General features: G+C 44.1%; 1 protein-coding gene across 12 annotated transcripts in view; it reads right to left on the reverse strand.

The window, feature by feature from the left end:
• The window catches only part of MBNL2 (muscleblind like splicing regulator 2), a 78,316-nt gene extending 61,381 nt beyond the window's left edge, over nucleotides 1-16,935 (reverse strand). For 5 of the 12 annotated variants that reach the window (XM_081907331.1, XM_081907339.1, XM_081907334.1 and 2 more), the window contains exon 1: nucleotides 16,810-16,932. The gene's annotated coding sequence lies outside the window, so the exon portion shown is untranslated. Of the gene's footprint in view, nucleotides 1-16,809 lie in introns of all 12 variants that reach the window. The other 7 variants (XM_081907340.1, XM_081907341.1, XM_081907337.1 and 4 more) reach the window with 2 other exon arrangements.
• Nucleotides 16,936-21,817: the final 4,882 nt, after the last annotated feature.

The raw sequence follows: 21,817 nt of genomic DNA on the forward strand, positions 1-21,817 counted from the left end.
GGATGAGCTTTGAAAAGCCAACAGGCCAATTACGTTTAGCTTACCATACCGGTTCACATGTCATGCTCACCTAATCAACAAATGATTGGGAATGTTCCACAAGTTTGAGCAGTCCTTGTTCTGCCCCATCCCCCTCACGCGCAGCAGCTTCACCCCTCCCTTCTGTGGTTTGCAAGAACCAAAGCTTGCCAATGCCAGGCAACTTAAGGCCAGCCCTAACCAGGACCGCTTCCAAACCTACGTCAAACTAGGATTTCAATTTCAAACAAGGATTTGGAAGCAGTTTGTGAAATCTTTAATAAAATCTGCTGCCTTAGGTCTACTCTGCCTGTGGGTTTGTCGGTCAAGCCCAGGCAAGATGTAATGGATAACAACTCTTGCAAGTGGAAAGTGATCAGGCCAGTCAGGTTAGTTTCAAAGCCATTAGTAACTCGCTGCAAAAAGGCACATTGCTTAAATGAGGGTGTCTTTTCTGATGCCACAAAAGCAAGTTAAAAGTGTAAGTAGGCGTATGCTATGTTAGCAAATGCAAACTTGCAACAGCTCTGAAAGTGGAAGATTCTATAGGACACCTTTACGCTGAGGTCTGATTTAAAGGTTACCTTTGCTGGGCGGGAGCTGCCTCTCTGGCTGTGTACACACCACATGTTTAATGCACATTGAAAGCACATGACTTTCCCCGAAGTAGTCTAGGAACTAAATGCTGGAAATTGTAGCTCTGCAATGGTTAAACTACCAGTTCCAGGATTCTTTGAGGTAAGTCATGTGCTTTAAATATACAGTGTGTGTGTGCTGTCTCCAGATCTCAACTCCCTTGAGCCGTTTCTTCATCCCAATCACGTGGGAGAGTTCAAACTGCTTAGCTACTATCTATTAAGTCCCCACAGAATCTGGTTTCTGCTGTTAATATCAGCAGTACTTCATAATTCTCATAGGATTTGGACATACGGAGGTTTTTTGGTGGTGTGAAATCCCATTGTGATGAACTGGCTCAACCATCAAGAAGGTAATATTTCAACTAAGCTGGGAGATAAATAAAAAACAAAGACTTCAGTATAAACACACTTCCTAGGAAGTAAGACCTGCCAAAATTATTGGAAATTATTTTCCGTGTAATCACAGTTAGGATTAGGATCAGAGTGTAAAGTATCCACAAATTCTCCAAGCCAATAAACCCAATTGAAATAAATGGGATTTGATATATTGGGGTTTTAATATGCGTGGTTATTAAATTACAAAATGTATATAATGGTCTGCATCCCTTGTCAACTACTGAAACATGTTTTGAATTAACATATGTAATGTTAATTTGTGCTTCACTCCAGGTAGTAGGAAGGAGTGAAGGGAACACAGGAAAGAATTTACTATCAGAAGCTAAAATTAAATTAGCAAAAGAATGGCAATTAAGATCAATACACTCAAGGGAGCAACAGCAGAGCACAGTATATCAAAGAGATGATATGCGGATATTAATTAATTCATGCAGGAACTCAAATTGTAGATATGCTGTTATTTACCAATTACCAGATGGATGTTTGCGGAATTCGAGGACATAAGGCAAATTTCAAATCTTATTTTTGCACGAGACTGTCCTCTCTGCTTAATAGTAGTTTTATTATATCAATGTCATTCTTAAGTATCCATATATTGTATTCTAAATTCAAATACCACATCAGCAAATATCACCTAACAACAACAACCACTACAACAACAACTCCAACTAGTATCTTTATATTAAATGTATTTTTGTGTTTTTATACTGTAAACCGCCCAATGATCCTTGGGCTGAAGGGCTGTTAATTAATTAATTAACTGATTAGATTGATTGATTGATTGAATGTAGGTGCACATAAGCCCCATTAAATTCAATAGGGAATATACACAAGTTATGTTTATCAAGCATTACCTCTTCTTTGTTTTCTAAAAAGCTAATGCACTAATGAGATATAAATCAAAAGGCCAAAGTCTTGCCAGACCAAAGATTTTAAGCATCTATTGATTTCAGTGCAAGTTATTTAAACACATGGTTAATATTCCCATTAAAATCAGTGGAACCGGATCATGCCCCAAGATAACATGCAATAGCAACCATACCAATTTCCACCATCACTCCCTCTAATATCAGTGCATAAATGAAACCTTCATGGTTGCTAACGAATTCTTCTTATACCTGCAGGTGAATACGGCACCTGGCATTTGGAGTACCCTTCCTCCCTATTCTAAACATAATGTATTCTGCTAGCAGCCTCAGGCAACATCCATCACGAGGAAAAGCAAAGAGTGCTAAATACTTCTGGAACAGTTTTTTCAGGCTAGCATGCCTTACCTCAGTGTCCACATAAGTATTTAGAGATGTATATACTTCACATTTCCTCACACTACTTGAAGTTAAAAATATACTGCCAAGTTCTCTTGAGCTGTGCTTTCTACAATGAGAGCATTCAGTGCCCACCCAATGAAGGGCACACACCTTGGTAATCACAGAATTTTTGCCACAAGGCTTCTAGCACAATTTCCTGCCTAACAGCAGGAATATCCATTCACAAGTCTTGGCAGTCCAGAGCACAATGTGCCACAAGCAGAGAGAGCTGACGCACTGCACAAAACAACTTAGACAGCAAATAGTTGTTGATGTCTCAAGCAAAAGGACGGAGGCGCATGCGACGCCTGCTCAGTGGTGTCCAGCCTATATGTACAGACAATTCTTTTCCAAACTAGTCAGATCCCCAGAGGATCGTGCAAAAAGGAAATTATGCATGACGCAACTCCATCGCATCCCAAGTACTGTGGCATAGGGCCAATTCACAGAGCACCATCATCCTAATAAAGGTTGTCTCGGCCCAAAACTGTCACTAGAAGAATGAAAAAAGCTTGGGTTTTAGGTAGCTAGTAGAGCAAACGTATGATTCAGGTGCACTATATCTTGCCTTGCCCAGTGTCCTTCAAAAGGGGAGTGCCCCAGCTACTATTGTTACAGCGCATTCCCACACTTCATGCTCAATTTTCTTCCCATTTGCTATCACAGTGACTGCTTTCCATTATTACTGTTGTTGTTGTTTTTGCTGCTGCTGACGCTGCTATTGGCATCCGTCTCAAGAGACAATGGAGTGCACCTCCACGGGTGAACATTAGCAGCACCAGTGACCTACCTGGGATGCAAACCTGCGCATTGTGTATGGAGGTCCTGGGCTGCCCAGACAACAAGATCTCTCTGATGTGGGCCAAAGGAAAGCAGAGCAACATGTTTGACAACAGCTTGGCTGCAGAATTTTCCAGAAGGAGGCATGTAAGTACCCATCCAACTGTCTTAGGGACACCACTCTGAATTTGTGTAGGGTTTACTCCTTGGCCTTTTCTTCTCCCGAAGATATCATGTAAGGCTGTGGAGGTTTAGGACCAGAATTCTCCTTCTCTTGTATGGCTTGCCTTCTCAGGTTGATGAGCCCAATCTGCCCCTCACTTCCCTCTATGGCATGTGCCAAAACTGCCTTCTTGACCATTGGACCCGCTATTGCTTTTCCCCACTCCATCTGCTGGAGCCTATCTTTGCATGTAGGGGAAATCCCGAACTCACTGAGGGTTTGAGACCCATCAGCTACCCACATCTGGTTTAGCCAGCCAGTTGAAGCCTTTCCTGGTGTGTGGCTGCTGTCACATACTGACAGCTTCTAGGAGCCACAGGTGAGAGCTGAGTGCATAGTGGGGATCAGAGGTGCTACTCCTCCCCTAACACCCCATAAAGGTAAAGGTAAAGGGACCCCTGACCATTAGGTCCAGTCGTGTCCGACTCTGGGGTTGTAGCGCTCATCTCGCTTTACTGGCCGAGGAAGCCGGCGTACAGCTTCCGGGTCATGTGGCCAGCATGACAAAGACGTTTCTGGCGAACCAGAACAGCACACAGAAACACTGTTTACCTTCCCGCTGGAGTGGTACCTATTTATCTACTTGCACTTTAATGTGCTTTTGAATTGCTAGGTTGGCAGGAGCAGGTACCGAGCAATGGGAGCTCACCCTGTTGCAGGATTTGAACTGCCGACCTTCTGATAGGCAAGTCCGAGACTCTGTGGTTTAACCCACAGTGCCACCCATGTCCCTTAACACCCCATACGTCATTATTAATTATCATTATTATTGTCGTCGTCATCATCCTCCTATCCTTCCCCCAAGGTCCCTGAGCAGGTTACAACATTTTAAAAAACAGTATTAAAAACATTTTAAAACAACTTACAACACCCAAAACAAGGTGGGTCCTAAAAATATACACCCCGAGTGTCAAAAGCCAGTTAATGCAGTACGTCTTCAGAATTTTCCGCAAGCTGTATAATGAGCATTCCAGACCTAACTCTGTAAGTAGGGAGTTCCACAACACAGTGACTGTCACAGAGAATGCCCTCTCTTCCAGTCACTACTACACCAAACCTCTGCAGGCAGAGGAACTACCCTCTGTTGATCTTAGTCCCCAAGAGGGTCTGTAGAGAAGGAAGTGTTCTTTCATATATTTGGGGCCTAAGTTGTTTCTGGTTTAAAACACTAACATGAGAACCATGAATTGGGCCTGAAAACGAGCTGGCAGTCTAGCCCCAAAGTACTAGTGCTATGTGCTTGCTCTTATATCTGCTGAAAGCGGTATTTGCCATGATGCTGTGTAAGATGCTGAAACACTCCAAACTAGCCTTCCACAACCTTTAGACATTTTGAACTGCAGTTTCCATCATCCGTGATTACTGGCCACACTGGCAGAGGTTGGTGGAGGCTGTAGAATCCAAAACATCTCGAGGTCACCAGATTTTGGCTAAGGAAAGTTATTTAAATTATATATTAGATATATGTGACAGATATCTTACTTTTAGATAATACTAACAGAATTCAAATAAAAACTTAGGTCTTGTTTATTGTTAGGGTGGCACCTTATCTTCATCTTGGACTCGTAGATTTGGTGTTTCAATTTATCTATCAGAGCTTACATATAACATCAGCTAGCGAGTTACATAGTAGTGTCCTCCCGTTACATACTTTACAAGCAATCTGAAGTTGGGAGAATTAAAAAACAATGCCATACAAGGAGCTACAATTACAGGGGAAATGATAAAATGATCCACTGGGATGAGTGGGTTAGGATCCAGCAGATCTCTGGCTGAGCAGGGAGATTCTTGGCACAGCTGGGCTACGCTGTCTTAACTCCCTCAATCTCGGCTCAGCCAGAGATATGCCAGCGTATCTCCTCCATCCCAGCTTACCTGAGATCCAGTGAATCTTAAACTGGAGAAAGCCCTGAAAATAGGGTGTTCTGGGGTGTGGTGGGACTTTGTCTGGATTCTAAGCCCTTTCAGCTGAGTCATATGAACTGGCAACCCGGAATAAATCAAGCCAGGAAAAAGGGAAATGTAACTAAAACACTAATTAAAGGCTTGTTTTTGCTCTACCAGGCTTAGGCCTGGTAGCAACAACCCCACTCCTTAACAGAGTTTGGATCTGGTATAACTTTAAAACTGGCTTACTTTATGGCAAGCTTGCTTTATACTGGTGTAGAATTACTCCTTAAGTATTCCTAAAGGCAATTCTTTCCCCCCGGTTTTTTTAGTAATTTCAAAAAGGCACTGTTCTAAAATAGAAAAGCAGCCTATATCAATATCAACCTTCCAGAAGGCTCTCTGAACAAATGAAGGCAATCACAGAACAATCCTACACATATCTACCCAAAAGTCTCATTGGGTTCAATAAAGTTTAATCCCAGAAAACTGGATATATAATTGCAGCTATATTGCACCAGCTATATTCTGATCAACACTCTGCTATATCAGGAAGTAAATGATAGGACAAATGAGAAGTTAAGCGACTCCTCACTTAACAGATACTGTACAAGAAAAATCCCTTGCGCATTTGGATTAACTAAAAATTATGTGCAACTTTGTAAAGATAGGCGCAACATTTTTCAGTGAAACAAAATTGGAACATTTCTTAAAATTACAGAGATGTTGCACTGCATAGAAGCAACTAGATAAATCTTTAAGTACATGCCCTAAAAACCAGACAGTTACTATTATGCTTTTGCAATACCAGTTTGTTTGGTAGCAGCTCAATACGATATTATAGTTCAACTCTGAAAGCATGCTCAGTCTGAACTCTTTTAATTGAGAAATGTTTTGAAAAATGAACTGTATGCTTAAATATCCATGACAGATCATGAATTAGTATTTTTCATGCTTCAGTTTTAAAAAACCTTCATCATAAAATCATGTGTGTGTAAAAAACAATAGTCAAGAATGAAAAAAATGAGAGAAATGAATAACTAACAACCTATTTCTGCAAATTAATTTCTTCTTGAACACAGTGGGTATAGAAGACAGTGAAATTGACAGTAAACTCTGCCTTTCCAAACCCAACTTTCTATTCAGAAGAATCAGAGTCTTCCATCCCAACTGCAGCTTTCCCCAATCTCGTAAGTGAGAGTATTCAGCATAAATCTTCTCTGTTGCTGCTTGTAGCTAGTTCTTATCAAGTAAACTGACATGTCTCAGCTTTAAAAGCCAGACCTCCTCATTAAATTATTCTGCTGGCTGTGTGTTCTCATTAAAAATGTATATAGATAAGATATCTGCAGTAACTATTACTAGCCTGGCCTGGCCATTTCTGTTTTATATAAGGGTTCTACAGTACTGACAACTTTGGAAATAACATGACAAGTTTGAATATAACACTCCAAATCAATCACTGCTATCAAATCACGGAGACGTACATTGCAATGGGCGACGATTTCCACTGTTTTTTTTGGTGAAGAAACAGATTCCTTTTAGAAATCATGGCCATTGCCAAATTTTGGCGGGTAGATTAACTAAAACAATCACAGGCTTACCTGGGAGTAAGCCCCATTGAACACAGCGGGGCTTATTTCTGACGAAACTGGCACAGGGTTGTGCTGTTAGTTTAAGCTGACATCCACCCCCTCCAAGACAGAATGTTTTATTCCACGAACTCCTTTCGAATCTGTCTGTTGCAAAGTTCATTAATCCCCTTCCCAGATACACAGTTCTTGGGATTCATTTAGACAAGCAGTACTTTTTAGAAACATTGACTGCTTGTTTCCCCACAAAAAATGTGTTATTTTTCAATAGATCTGTCCCATCACCCTATAGAGAGACAGGATCACTTGAATTGCTTTACACTGAATTCTCTTAATAAAACACAAACATCCTACAGAGACTCTTTGTACATGGGGGGGGTGTCTCTTTTTCTGCCCCTCTAAGCAACACATATGGTATGCAGCATACTGCAGCAAACTCTTTAAACATTCAGTAAAAGAAAACCAGCCTCCTACGTACCTTGTGTTGCTCTGTCTATCTGACACTTAAATCACGCAAACAAAATACTCTAATGCAACAGCGGTCCTATCTTTTCGATTGCATCATGACGATGAATAAGTCTCCGGTGAAATAATTACCGCTGCTTATTTTCTCCCGCCTCTCTGGAAGCCATACGCTTTATGTGGGGATTTTCCTTTCGATGATGAAGCAAAGGCAGCCTGAACTCTGTTGGTGAACAACTGCAGCCCTTCCTTCCAGCAAAATCCCTCCCAGTCCACTGTAGCCAATCACACAGAAGTTCAGCAGCTCTGTTGGTCTTAAACTGGTTGGAATGCATTGACTGACAAGGCAGCGCAGCTTGCCTAATGTGCAAAAACAATGCGTCCACGCCAATGAAAAAGGAATCTCCCTGGAAAATGGTGTTTCTTGAGAAGGTAAAATGACACCTCTACAAGAAAACAGAAATGCAAGAAGCGGCTAGGGGAGAAACACCACCAGATGCTCCTGTACCGATTCAATTGCAGGCTGATTTGAGAATGCTTTGAAAGAAAACACATGAGAACATGCACACAAATACTGAAGGAAATAATTTACATTTTAAAATCAGACGAAAGAGTCAACACCAGCAGCATTTTTTCTCAGAAGCAGTTTAGTGCTGGCGTGTACAAGGTTATGGGTAACAGGCTGCCATCTGTTGGAACTGAGATTTGTTCGTGCATATTAATCCAAGTAATGTAACCTTCACTTTAAAAAAAAAAGGTTGCCAAAATAAAAGCTGATGAATTTAGACAAGCGGTTTATAATCTCCACATTCAATGTGGAAATTGCATTTTTTCTTAGAAAGAGGTTTGCCACAAACAACGTACTATAGCATTACCTCATTTATTCAGCTTCTAAATTTGAAAAAGAGTCCGATGTTATGTTTTTTAAGTTACGTTCGGCACACATGAGGTAGGAAAAGACCTGAGAGACTGTATCCATCCCTACAGAATTATTATTTTGGGGGCGGAGAGGGGGGTGTTAAGATCAGCAGAGGGTTCCCTCTTTGGTGGTTCTCCCACCTTCAGAAGTTCAGGATGTGGCAGCCCAGCCACAGAGAGGGCACACCTGTGGAACTAGATCCCCACAGAAGCACAGCTGGCATTTTTGTTGCATAGTTTCCTTTGCAATTCTGAGGACGCATCACCTGATGTTTGATAGTTGAGATTCAGAGCCGTAGCCAACTAAATTTTACTCAGAGTAGGCCCACTGAAATTAATGGATCTAAGTTAGTCATGCTCATTAATTTCTATTGATGCACTCTGAATTAAAACTAACATTGGATACAACCCGTATAATTTAGGACTCGCTCAGTTTTTCTGTTGTAAATTGTTTTAACCTATTTTATATTGTTGCAGCTTGCCCTGAGACCTACTGTCAAAGTATAAATGGGTTACTTATAAAACATATCTTCCAATAATTTGGATGCTAAGGTACAGATTGAGATATAATTCCTGTGGCACAATAGAGATGTGTTTTTTTAATTAGCCCCCACGATTTCTTGGCATGGCTTGGTTGGTTGTAAGTCACTTCAGATGACCTTGGACAAGATAAAGAGACTAACAAATTTAATAAATAATATTATTATTTCCTGAGTGTTTCGCATCATGGAAAAACTAACACTTGAAGAATAAACAGTTCCTTTAGGTTCCTTCCTACACTACAATGCTCTATAATGGCTAATGCATACATTCAACAAGATAATGGTCTGTTTCCCAACCTTGTGCCTCCAGCTGTTTTTGAACTACAACTCCCATCATCCCTGACTAGCAAGACCAGTGGCAAGGGATGATGGGAATTGTAGTCCAAAAACAGCTGGAGGCACAAGGTTGGGAAACACTGGGAGAAGTGGTTCCCAAACATTCCCCACCCCCATGGACCACTTGAAAAATGCTGAGTGTCTTAGAAGACAACTTGTCTGCCTGTTGCAGCAATTGTAACACACTGTGCTAGAAGCTGTACAATTTTACTTCTCATACGCTGTATTTTACTGCATGCCGTAGATTTTGAATTGCGATACAATAAATCATAAGAAATAAAAGAAACAAGAAAATGCAATTAAAAATCACAAGGAATACTTATTCCAATGGATGTGCCATCACTCATCTTCATCCACAAATCTACAGACATCACCATTATTACTATTAATTAAATTTGTATACCGCCTTACAACAGGAGGTCTCAGGGAGGTTCACAGGATACACTGCTGACCACCTGAATGATGCCTGTGGACACTTTTGTTCCATAGACCAGCTTGTTAACACATGGTCTAGACTAGAGCATCCCTACATTCAGTCACCAAAGTGTAAGCATTGGGCATTTAATAGCACTCTGAAGAACAAATGTGATTTATTCTAACGGGAACAAAAGGGAAGCCTAACTGAACACACGCAAAGGAGCCATAACTGATGAGGCAAGCTCATCTCTTCACTGGGTTCTGTCAAGTGGGACTCCACAGGAGTTGATACTATTACACATTGCTCAACACACACACACTCAAAGCCATGGGGCAAGATAGTCTGGAGCTGTGCAGTTGGGTATCATCATCATGTTGATGAAACCCAGTTCTATACTTCATTAACTAAACAGCTAGGTGCTAAAGCAAGTGTTTGGAATTGATGATGAAGTGGATGAGGTTGATTAGGCTGAGACTGAATGCAGACATCGTCTGTCTGATGCTGATGCTCAAGGGACATTTTGCTCTATCCCATCAAAGTAGACTTACAGGCCAATGTTGCTCCTGGACCCAATACTGCACCTTACAGGAATGCCTTCTGTCACTTACACCCACAGCATAGGTTACACACCGTCTTGCAAAAAAGGTTTGCTGTCCTCAGACAAGATTCTGCCAACCTACTGAGAACTTAGAGGGTAGCCCTGCTCCACATCCTGTTCAGCTGGTGAATACATGGAAGACGGCCTTCATGGATGAAGTATCCAAACTCAAACTCTCTCCTTCAAGAAGCATATCTAGTGCATTCTCTCTTAACATTTAGAAAAATTGTGAAAAGCATCCCATTTCTACGTGTTTTTAGTACTACCAGATGATGCATTTCCCCAAAGCTAAGTATGATTTGTTCTGATTTTGACTTGTGTGTTTTGTTTCTAAATTTCAAGTGCAACGCTTTGAGGGTGTTTTGACAAAAAAAGAGCAGCTTATATATTTAAAAAATAAATAAAAAGAGGCGCAGAACCCAATCCATCCTTGTAATTTATGGTGGCTGGGAGAGTATGAAAGCCGCTCAGTCCAAAAAAGGCTTTTAAAGGTTAAAACCAGCACTTTGAATTCAGTCCGGAAGCGAACCAACAGCAAGTGAAACGGTTGCAGAATGGACTGGATATGCTCCCAGCCCCAGTGTTTTGCTCTAGGTTGGGGGTTCCCAAACTGTGGCCTGAAAACTTCATTCATTTGGTCCGTGGCATATCTGTGGATGCATGGTGGAAAATTGAAGGCAACAATCCATCAGTTTAAATATAGTGGTACCTCGGGTTAAGAACTTAATTCGTTCCAGAGGTCTGTTCTTAACCTGAAACTGTTCTTAACCTGAAGCACCACTTTAGCTAATGGGGCCTCCCACTGCCGCCGCACAATTTCTGTTCTCATCCTGAAGCAAAAATCTTAACCCGAGGTACAATTTCTGGGTTAGCATAGTCTGTAACCTGAAGCGTCTGTAACCTGAAGTGTCTGTAACCCGAGGTACCACTGTATTAATATTGCATTTTTATTCATTTGGTCCATGGCAATATCTGTGGATGCATGGTGGAAGATGGAAGGCAACAATCCATCAGTTTAAATATTAATATTGCATTTTATTGCTTTCCTTTCTTATATTTGATTGCATTACAATCTGAAACCTATAGAATACAATATATAAGTAACAAAATAATAAGTAAAAAGACAACATAATCATACAGCATCTAGCCCAACGCATTACAACTCCTGTGCTCCTGCCAGTGTGTTTGCACTGCGCCAACCTCACAGCTGGCTTACCACTGTCTTTCCCGTTATGCAGCAGCAACTCAGCCAGAGGCACCCCTGCCATGTTGTCTGCTACAGTCAATATGAATTCCCCAAACACTTATGACTTATAGGTCAAGGCCAGGACATAGAATTGGGGAGTCCATTCAGATTACGAAGCACAAACATGCAGGGTCATCATCAGGTTTAAATCAGTCTTTTCATGCTACTAATGGGCCCCATCTGGTTCTAACACCTGAGTGTTAGATACGGCACATCTCCTTTGTACACTCACTTTGGCCTCCTTATCTCCACAGACATGTCACCTGGCAGAAGGCAGTTATTGCTTAGTGTGTGATTGGAGCCAACAGGAGACAACCACCAGGTTACATTCCCCAAGAACATCAGGCATTGCCTATGCCACGATGGCCACCTGCTGCATAACAGAGCCATGTATCAGCTAAGCTCCCGTAATAAGTACTGCTTCTAGATAAGCATCACGAAAAGAAAGAGGCCACAAAGGCAAGGGAAGCGACTGAAGAATGTACCAGCAGTGGTGGCAGCAGTGTCATGCCACAGCTCTGGTGGTGGAAGGGATTCCAATGGCAGTGGAATTGGCAACAAGCCCATCTGAGCTCCCGGTGCTTAAGTAGGTGCCCAACAATGTTGACATTTGACCCACGTCATGTGCTGTGCCAGTGATGACCTAATCCAGCAAGCAGATTGACTCCTGCTGTACTCTGTGCCAGCTGAAGCCTCGAAACCAACTTCAAGAGCAATCTTGCATTGTGTGCTTTAGTGATACAGCCTTAAGAATTTGACACAAAAGCATTCCAGCCTATCCTGAAGTGCCAAGTACAAGAGTAGTTTCTGCAAGTCCTCAAGGTTTTAGACCTGAGTGACAAGAGGAGACTGATCCCTATCTGTTATGGGTGTCCCTATCATTCCCACTGAAGACACAATATCTGTCAATCTTCATTAATTCAATTTAATCTGGACACGGCTTTGGTAAGCAGATATACATGGAGTCCTTCACTGTGGTCAGCTACACAGTAAGCACTTCACACCACAAGATCTGAAGACTGTTTTACCCTTTACTGGTTTCAAGGTAAGCCGAAAATGTTTTCTGTGTACAGCCAATAACATCTGGGGGGCCACAGCTTCCCTCATCCCTGGCTGTAATTTTTTTCTATAATTTTACCTGGTAGATGCCTATGATGGAGAAGGTGGATGCAGCTCTTCTAAGGACAACTCCCAGGGCATAATGAGCAGCCATACAGCATCACCGTTTGGCAGGTACTGGCAAATGCCCAGGCCAGAACACTAGGAAGGAAAACTGTCCTCCCACCTACAAAAAAAGAGAGATCCCAAACAGATCCATTTTTTATATAACTCTTAAAAGAATGGGAGGATAAGGAGACAGCTGCCTCCTCTCACAAGATGCACTTTCTCACCATTTAATAGGCAAAATGCACAGAAACAGCAAACTCTATGAAAAGAATGTGGTAAACAGGTATATTTGTATGAGAATTAACTACTCTGGAGAGGGTTTTTCCCTGAGGCTAGGCTGATAAGAGAACATCAAGAGGATTCCTTTCAGGCATGCTTAACTATAAATTGCTTTTATTTTACTGCTATTTTACTTTTGCTTTTTCTTCATTGCCCCATCATCTGCTTTGCGCAATCGTTGCCTGATAAAGAGAAAGTCTGCCACTATTTTGTGACATTTTGGTTGGTCCTAATTAGAGGGGTTTTGTCATTATTAGCCACAGAAATTCCATGGCTTATAATGATTGCACCTTGACATGGGGTTTGGGGGCCACAAGGGAGTCTAAATTTGGGCTCTTCCAAAAATAAGATGATCCACTTATTTTTAAGTACCCTAACTTATTTCTTACTCAACCCAATGTGAGCTGGGGTGGGGTGGGCAGTCAACAATATCTAAGTGGCCATTTGATAAAATTTGATACCTTGCCATTGATAAAATTTCAAAAATGGACAAGCATTTTCCATCAGAGACTGTACTCAACCCACACCCCAAAAATAAAAGTGACCTCTCTCCTTAATGCAGTACTATTTTTGTAGAAGAGCTAGCCTCCGTTCATTTACACTCATGCATGTAGAGCTAGACCATGGTTCTGCAATATGTACAAGTGCAGCCATTGTAAACAGGCAGTAGCCCATTTTCTTTGAACATCTGGCATTCCATGCGATTCACTGATAGCCTATTGAGATACCAGCTTTAAGGATCAGGTTTAGACATGTGGAAAGAAGTAAGAGATGCTGCCTGGCAATGGTTGCATCTTCCTTTGGGGAGGGTGTGTTTGCAGAGTGAAACATTAAATGAGAAAACTATGAGTGTGCAACAAGTTGCAGCTTGGATGAGAATAGGAGAACAAAAGAAAGGAGTTGATGACACATCAGTTCTTCTACAACTTGAAGAATCGCTCTCTTATTTTTCCACATGCCTCTATTAAGATATTTAATTAAACACTGTATTCATTATATCTGAGTTGGGCCCTTTCCCCCATGACATACAGCAGCTACAACCCCACTACTTTTATGACATATTAAATTAGGAGGCAACCAGGCAGTATAATTATCAGATGCTACAGTGATACTAAATTAACTTATTTCATCTGGAGCAAAGTTAAATTACAATCCACATACAGTATTGTTTTCTCTCCCAATGAATTCAATGGGACTTAACCCAAGAATATGCAAAGCAAGTCATTTTGGTATGACTGTTCAGTATTCTCACTAGTCAGGGAAAAAACAACAACCCCACATTTCTATAAGAAATGAACAAATGTGCAACAGAATCCTTTTCCATGTTTACTTTGAAGTAAGTTCTATTGTGTCTACTTCCTAGTTACTAACTCCCTATGCAGGGGCAATATAGCCTTAGGTTTATAGATTTAAGAACCACTGCAATTCAGAGTTCATTTACTGGATGTATGATCTACCCAAGTTGATGGAACAGTTAGGTGCCCACCAACATTTCACTACCATATGTTGGTTTCATACATCCTAAAAGTGGCTCCAAGGCACCCATCTAGTGCTAATTTTATCCTTTAATATAACATTGCATTTAACTGTTTATAAAATTATTATAATTAGTTCAGAACTACAAAGGCAAGCTGCAAGTCTAAATGCCACAGCTCAGCAGCTTGCAACACATAATATTTTTGATGGGAATCACAATTCAGTTCAGGTTTTTTAATATAAAGTTCCAAAGTTTTCATATATTTAAAATGTTCTCAAGCTGCCTGTTAAGACAAACGAAATACATTGAGACAACTGAATCAAATAAACAATGCTAAGGCAGCAACTTAAAAGCAACAAGACAGCGCTAGCCAGATACAAAACAAACAAATGTCAGCTATGCTGCCAACTTTTCCCACATGTTGACAATTGTGCAGAACCTCTAATGCCATTTTTAAAGCATGTTATGATCATTTTAATTTGCAAACTCTCTCTAGGCAACAATCTCCCCTCACTAAATGGGAAGTTTTAATATGAGTTCAGTAGGGGTCAGGCTACACCTTTTTGTTCCAACCCACCAAGAGAGATACACGCAGGAAGCAGAGTCCACCATCACCAACGGTGGACTGGGAGACTGGATATGGGTGTGCATATTAATAAATGTATATGGCCCCCTTCTACCATGCATGGTTTGAATGGAGTGTGCCACCTTCCCATACATCTTATAATACACATGAGAATGGCATCCACTGTTTCACACCAGTGGTATGAAGCCTTTGGTGCACAATTGTGTCAGGAGTGGGAGCTGTTCCACTGAAACCAAGGTGGCTCTCTTCACCGAGTCCAGTGGAGGAGAAGGAGAGTGCACTCACAGCACAAATTTAAGCACGTATATTCAGAAGTAAATCTCAAGTGATTTCAGTGGGATGTAGTCTGAAATTCCATGCAAGCTTCACTGGGAGGAAGACTGAAATCCTAAACATAGTTGCTTAGGGAGCAAGCACCACTAGTGAACTTACTTCTGAGTAAAAACACACAAGATTGCGCTTTAAGTATCAGTGAGCACATGGGACTTCCTTCTGAGTAGGCATAGGGTTGCAGCATTTTCACAAATGTAATGTTTTCTTGCATTCAAACAATATCATACTGCATAAAATGGGATTTTATGAATTGCAAGCCTGCAGATAAAAGATACCATCCCAATGAAGCCTCAGTGTCTGAAGCCTTGTTTTTATGTAAAATTCCTCTGTCTCTAGTGTTGCATTTTCTTTCATCTTTCCCTCTTACAGAGTAATCCTGGCCACAGATCCTTAACAGCCCAGAGAACAGCGTATTTTACTGTCTCTGAACTCTGTTTCTGGCACCAGATCACTTCTGTAAATGCAATGTCCCTACGAATGTTACTTCTTGCACCAATCTCACTAACAGCTGCAACTACAGAACCAGGAAGCAAAACATTTAGAAAACACCACCATACAAAGCACCTTGCAGTCAGGCTCTCTTCCTTGCTTGAAACAACTCAGCCAAACGTAAACATGAGCTGCTCGCTGCTGCTGCTACCACCAAAAGCACCAGGGGTTGCCAAACGCTGAGTTAACAAAACTGTGAATCTGCACTGAACCAAAAGTAATGGGGAGTGCGTGGCTTTCTTTCCACACGTTCTCAGCAGCCTGACAGTGTTGTACCCTGGACAGACAGGCACGTAACTTTATTCTTCTTTCCGCAAGGGCAGACGCAGATGCGTCAGATCTTTTAAAAAACTGTTGAAAACCAACGCATTTGTGCCTCATTCAAGCGGATCCCAAGTTACATATGCTACTCATTACTCGGGGAGAGGAGGGGAGGGGAAAGATTTGAAAAAGGCCTGAGTCAGCTGCAGGAGACCTTGGCGTTGGTGTCATTATGATTATTACTACTACTGTTGCTATTATTAGGGGGGAGGGGATTGAAGGAGTAGTAGACCAAGTTGGCATACCTAAGGGAAAGGGATCTGGCTCCCATCACGGCTTTTAATCTGATCTAAGTCAGAACTACTCCTCCCTCCTCCCTGAGCAAAGGGAGGGAGAGGCGTTCTGCTCCTTCACACGCGCGTCCCTTGCAAAGAACGCCTCTCCCGACGCTCCGCCAGCCACGGTGCCTCCTCGGCGCGGGCAAGGGAAGCCGAATAGCCGGGGGTTAAACCCGGCGGCAGCACCTCAGGCGCCAACTGCTCGTGTGAATGCGCGAGCGTCGGGAAGAGCACGCCAAAGGCGTAAACCCGGGTCTGGAGGGTAAACAGGGCGCCTGGCGACGCCGCGGCTCTTCTTGCGCAGCCAACCTGCGCTCATCTCCATTGCGCGCGGGCGGGCGGAGAGGTGACGCCGCCGCCCCACCGCCTCGCCGCCACCCACCGCCCAGCCCGCGTTCCCTACGTGCGTCCCCGCCGCCCCCGGGAGAGAGGCCGGCGTCCTCCCCTCAGCCCGCCGCCCGCACCTGCCCACCCGCCGCGCCTCGCCAAGGTCCCCTCGCCCTCGCCTCTCCCCTTACCTGCCGCGGAGAGACGGAGCCGCGTCCGCTGGGCTGGGCGCGAAAGGCAGGAACTTGCCAGCTCTGCCGGCGCGGCGGGGGCGGCCGCTGGGGACGGGCTGGCCCGGGCCCACCCCGAAGGGCCGGGCCAAAGCCGCCGCGGCGCCGCCTCTTCTCCTCCTCCTCCTCCTCACAGAGCCGCCGCAGCCCCCGCCGGCAGGCAGCGCGCCAGGAGACGCCGGGCGGCGGCGGGAGACGCGGGCGGCTTCCCTGAGCCCGCTGCTCCCCCGGAGCCTCTGCGGCCCATGCCCGGGGGTCGCCGCGCGTCCCTCGGAGGCGCACCCGCCTCGGAGCTTTAGGCACCGGCGTGGGGCGGCCTCGCCTTTCAGCTCGCCGGCCCTCTCCTCCGTGCAGCCAGGCGCGGGCGAAGCGTGACGTGACGGAAATCGGCAGTCCCTCTCGCGGCGCTTCAGGCCTCGCCGCCGCCGCCGCCTCAGTCCTGCGGCTCCGCCAAGGTGAACGCGGAGGGGCCGGGCTGGCTGACGGGGAAGCCGAGGCCCCTCTTCGCCTTGCCTTGGGGGGGCCTCGGCCCTCACGAGTTGTGAAAAACTGACAAATCATAACCATCATATTTCTTAGTTGTTGTTTTTTTTCCTTCCCCACCCTATTGATAAAGCAAGATAAACGGGCATTATTTGCCCTTGAAATGGGCTTGCTTTCAAAACATGCACACCATGATAGGAACCAGGCGTCATAGAACATGAGAATCAACAGCCGTATAAGCCTGGCTTTTTCCAACTTGCACCATTTGAGTGAAAGGCACAAAACAAATCTCTGAATTGAGCGCTTAGCTCGGCTGTCACTAGTCTTGCTTCTCTCCCCAGTCCATTAGGTGGGATATCATTTGAGGGGTTGGAATTAAGTCCTCTGGCAGAGCCTGCCTTTCCAGATGATTATGGGTGTCGTGAAAGGACAGTGAATTGTTGGTCATTTGATATTATTATTATTATTATTATTATTATTATTATTATTATTATTATTATTGTATTTTTATTACCAGAGAGGAGGAAAGGCACCTGTGGGTTTTTCCGCCTCTGGTGCCAAATAACTTTAAAGGCCTTGGCTAGGATGCATTTTTAACTGAGTGGTAGAGGCACCATTTGCTGTTCCACTTCAGGCAGTAGAGTATCTTGGGCTGGCATTTGCAGGTTGCATATTTCTCCATTACATATATCACTTTATACTGTACACAGGTTTCAAAGGAGAAAACTGTTCCTGAAATGTGGGGGTGGTGAGCTGAGGAGCATCTTGGCAATATGAGCACCAGTCCCTCAGCATCACCCAGAGCTAGTTTCTTCTGCAAACAGGGCCCCATCTGCACTTTTGATTTAAACTTATAAAGCAATGTAATACTACTGTAAGCACCCATGTCTCTCCCCAAAGAATCCTGGGAACTGTAGTTTGTTAAGTGTGCTCCCCTCACAGAGTGACATTTTCTCAAATGCATTAACTGTGGTTCTTCCTAGGGAACTCTGCTAGGAGAAATCTGAAAACTCTCAGCACCCTTAACAAACTACATTTCCCAAGATTCTTGGTGTGGTGTGGGGAGAGCTGTGATTGTTCAAAGTGGTATGATACTGCTTTCAGTGTATTATGCAGATGGGAAATGCATGATAGCCTTAAGTTATCATACCTGGTTTGGTGTCTCGTGCACCATCGCCACGAGAAGCTCCACGTCCCCCTACTCTTTGCAAACAGAGGGGCAGGATTGTGACAAACCTGTTAAGAATTGGAAATAGAAACAAGCAAAATGGGAGCAGAGGCGGGGAGAAGAGGCAAACAATTCTTCTTAGTAACCTCTTAAATCTGGATTCCACTTTCTCACTAACCAAAAGTGAAAAACCGACTAGCATAATTAGACCCAAGACAATATTCCCTATTATTTTGTAATCATTACTTGCACAGCAGAAATCTTTATTGATAACCACTGCTTTGATCAATGCTGTGTATCTCTCTGAAGATATTCTTTGCTTTATATACATGTAGTTACAATGCAGTATATTGTTCCAGCTTGTCAATGATGAATTAATGGGTATATTTCATTAATGAAATACTATCATTGTACAAAGTGTGTGTGTTCTGCCTTTTGTTATCATAGAGTGAAGATCATAGCTCAGTCACAGAGTGCATGTTTTGCATAACAAATGCCTCCCTGTCTCCAGGTAAAGGTAAAGGGACCCCTGACCATTAGGTCCAGACACGGATGACTCTGGGGTTGCGGCGCTCATCTCGCTTTACTGGCCGAGGGAGCCGGCGTACAGCTTCCGGGTCATGTGGCCAGCATGACTAAGCCGCTTCTGGCGAACCAGAGCAGCACACGGAAACGCCGTTTACATTCCCGCTGGAGCGGTACCTATTTATCTACTTGCAATTCATGCTTTCAAACTGCTAGGTTGGCAGGAGCAGGGACCAAACAATGGGAGCTCACCCTCTCACAGGGATTCGAACCACGACCTTCTGATTGGCAAGCCCTTGGCTCTGTGGTTTAACCCACAGCGCCACCCGCGTCCCTTATCTCCAGGTAGGACTAGGGAACTTCCCTGCCTGAAACCATGGAGACTTGATGCCAGTTCATGATGGATCAAAGGTCTGACCTGGTATAAAGTAGATTCTTGTGTATCTGAGGTGATTGCTCCCTGGCTGCTCGTAAGGCCTGGGACCCGGCGTCCATCCACTATGACTCCTTTCTTTTCCTTCTTGGTAATATTGCTGCCTGTCAAGCGGGGCTCTCCATGCAGAATTTAAGGAGATATTGCTAAGTTGCTCCTGATCACCAGCTGATAATCAAACAAATGGCCGGAAAGATGTTCCTTTCACAATCCTCTGTTTGCCTGCTCTTAGTCCCAAGAAATATTTGTTGGAAATGGCCATTTGTCAAGTGGGCGGGAACTGAAGGAGCATCCCCTGGAGCATGGGAAAATGTGTGCCTTAGGCATCCCGGGAGGTGGAAGATGAGTTCTGCAAGCGGTGGAAATAAAATGCCACATCAATCTTCTAATGCGAATTCCCACCATGTGCCAAATGATCACACTGTGGGAAAATGATTGCTTGTACATGAGAGCATGAGCAAAGTTCTTATTGTTATAGGGTGATTTCATAGCTAGAAGCATCCTTGGAACATGAACAGCGCGTGGACAGCTCGTGATGTCCTATATGATTGGCTAACGTGGCATGGCCTGATGCTCGCATGGTCTAGTGCGAAGGTTCTTATCTGCTTGCTAGAACAAATTGCTTGGCTTGTATTTTGTATCTTTCTGATTTCACACAATAAAAAGCTGTGCTGCATTAGCCCTAGGAGCAGCCATATTTCGGAACCTACTATGGTGTGAGACTGATTTTTCTTTGGATGCCGAGCTGCAACTCGACAATTGGTGCCCCGTGTGACTGCCTTCGGACTTCACGTTGTTTTTCATTATTCAGCACTCACCAACACGTCGTTCATCCACGTAGTGGATCCCTGGTGAGTGCTCCCGTGTGATTTCTTTCGGACTTCATGCTGTTTTACAACGTTCAGCCTCACCTCGCCCGGCAGGGCTGCAGACGCGTCGTTCATCCACGTAGTGGATCCCCGGTGAGAGCTCCCGTGTGAATGTGATTCTGGACTACGTTACGAACTTATCAGCACTTATCTCCGCCCGGACAGGGCAAAAGGCGCCTCCCTCATCCTCCTAAGGATCCCTCCGGTAAGTGCTCCCTGCTCTTCTTGCAACTCTTGCAATCATGGGAAAATCTCTCTCTGCACCACAGAAAAAATTTTTTAAAGACCTTAAATTCCTTTTGGCCAGTAACAACCTTGCTGTTCGGAAAGCTGACCTTAAGTCCCTTATAAAAGCCCTGGACACCCACTGCCCGTGGTTTCCCCAGGATGGAAATTGGGGGTTAGACGATTGGAAAAAAATTGGACACTTCTTTCAAAATCATCCGCAGATTGATGTAAAGGTTTTACATGCCTGGGGTAACGTCTACAAAGCTATGTCGTGCTTAACTCCTTCAAACATTCTTCTGGCTGCTGCACCAGCTTCCTCAGACGCCCCCCCGGTTCCCGCTTTGCCTGCCTCAAACCTTCCTCCTAAACCTCCGGACATTCTCTCTTCGCCTCATCCTGTCACTCCCCTGCATTCTTCAAATTCTGCAGCACCCCCCGCTCTTCCACCTCCTCTGCCCAAGGCATCTGGCACCGTTTCCACCCCACTTCAAGAATCTCTTCGCGCCGCTGCTCCGTTGCTAGCTTTTGATTCTACAACTCCTAATCTTTTTCCTGTGATTGCTCCTGCCGCGCCAGGGGGAGGCCCAGCCCGGCACGAACAGTTTGATTTGAGATTCATAAAAGAACTGTATTCCTCTGTCCAGAACAATGGCTTGCAATCTCCTTACACCCTGGGTTTGTTAGGCACTATTTTTCAACAAAATTTGATACCAGAGGATGTTAAGCTGTTGGCCCGCACTGTAATGCAGCCTCATCAAATGATTTTGTTTATACAAGCTTGGCACTGGGCCTGCCAACGTCGTGTTGATGGGATTCGGAATAATCTTAATAATGTTGCATTGGCTAATCATCAGGCTGCTTTGGCTGCTGCCGCTGCTGGTGCCGCCCCACCCCCAGCCCCCGTCATGTTAACCCAAGCTGATGTCCTCGATGGGTTAACGGGAGGAGGCAACTTTCTTACTGTTGCCCAACAGCTAACTCTCGATCCTCAATATTGGGAGGCCACTACGGCTGCTGCTCAGGAGGCCTTGGCTTCTGTCCCTGATGACAAAACTGAGCGCGATGGCCGATGGGGGAGCGTTAGACAAGGTCCTACAGAGCCCTATGGACAATTTGTCGATCGCTTGTATAACACCCTTAAACGGCAAGTTCAGGACGTAGCAGCCCAAGAAGTGATTGTCCGCCAGCTTGCGTTTGATAATGCGAATGAGGACTGTAAGCAAGCACTACGCCCTTTGATGGCAACTCCCAATGTAGCCATTG

The sequence above is a fragment of the Podarcis melisellensis genome, assembly GCF_964234715.1.
Source record: "Podarcis melisellensis genome assembly, chromosome: 4".
Taxonomy (NCBI): domain Eukaryota; kingdom Metazoa; phylum Chordata; class Lepidosauria; order Squamata; family Lacertidae; genus Podarcis; species Podarcis melisellensis.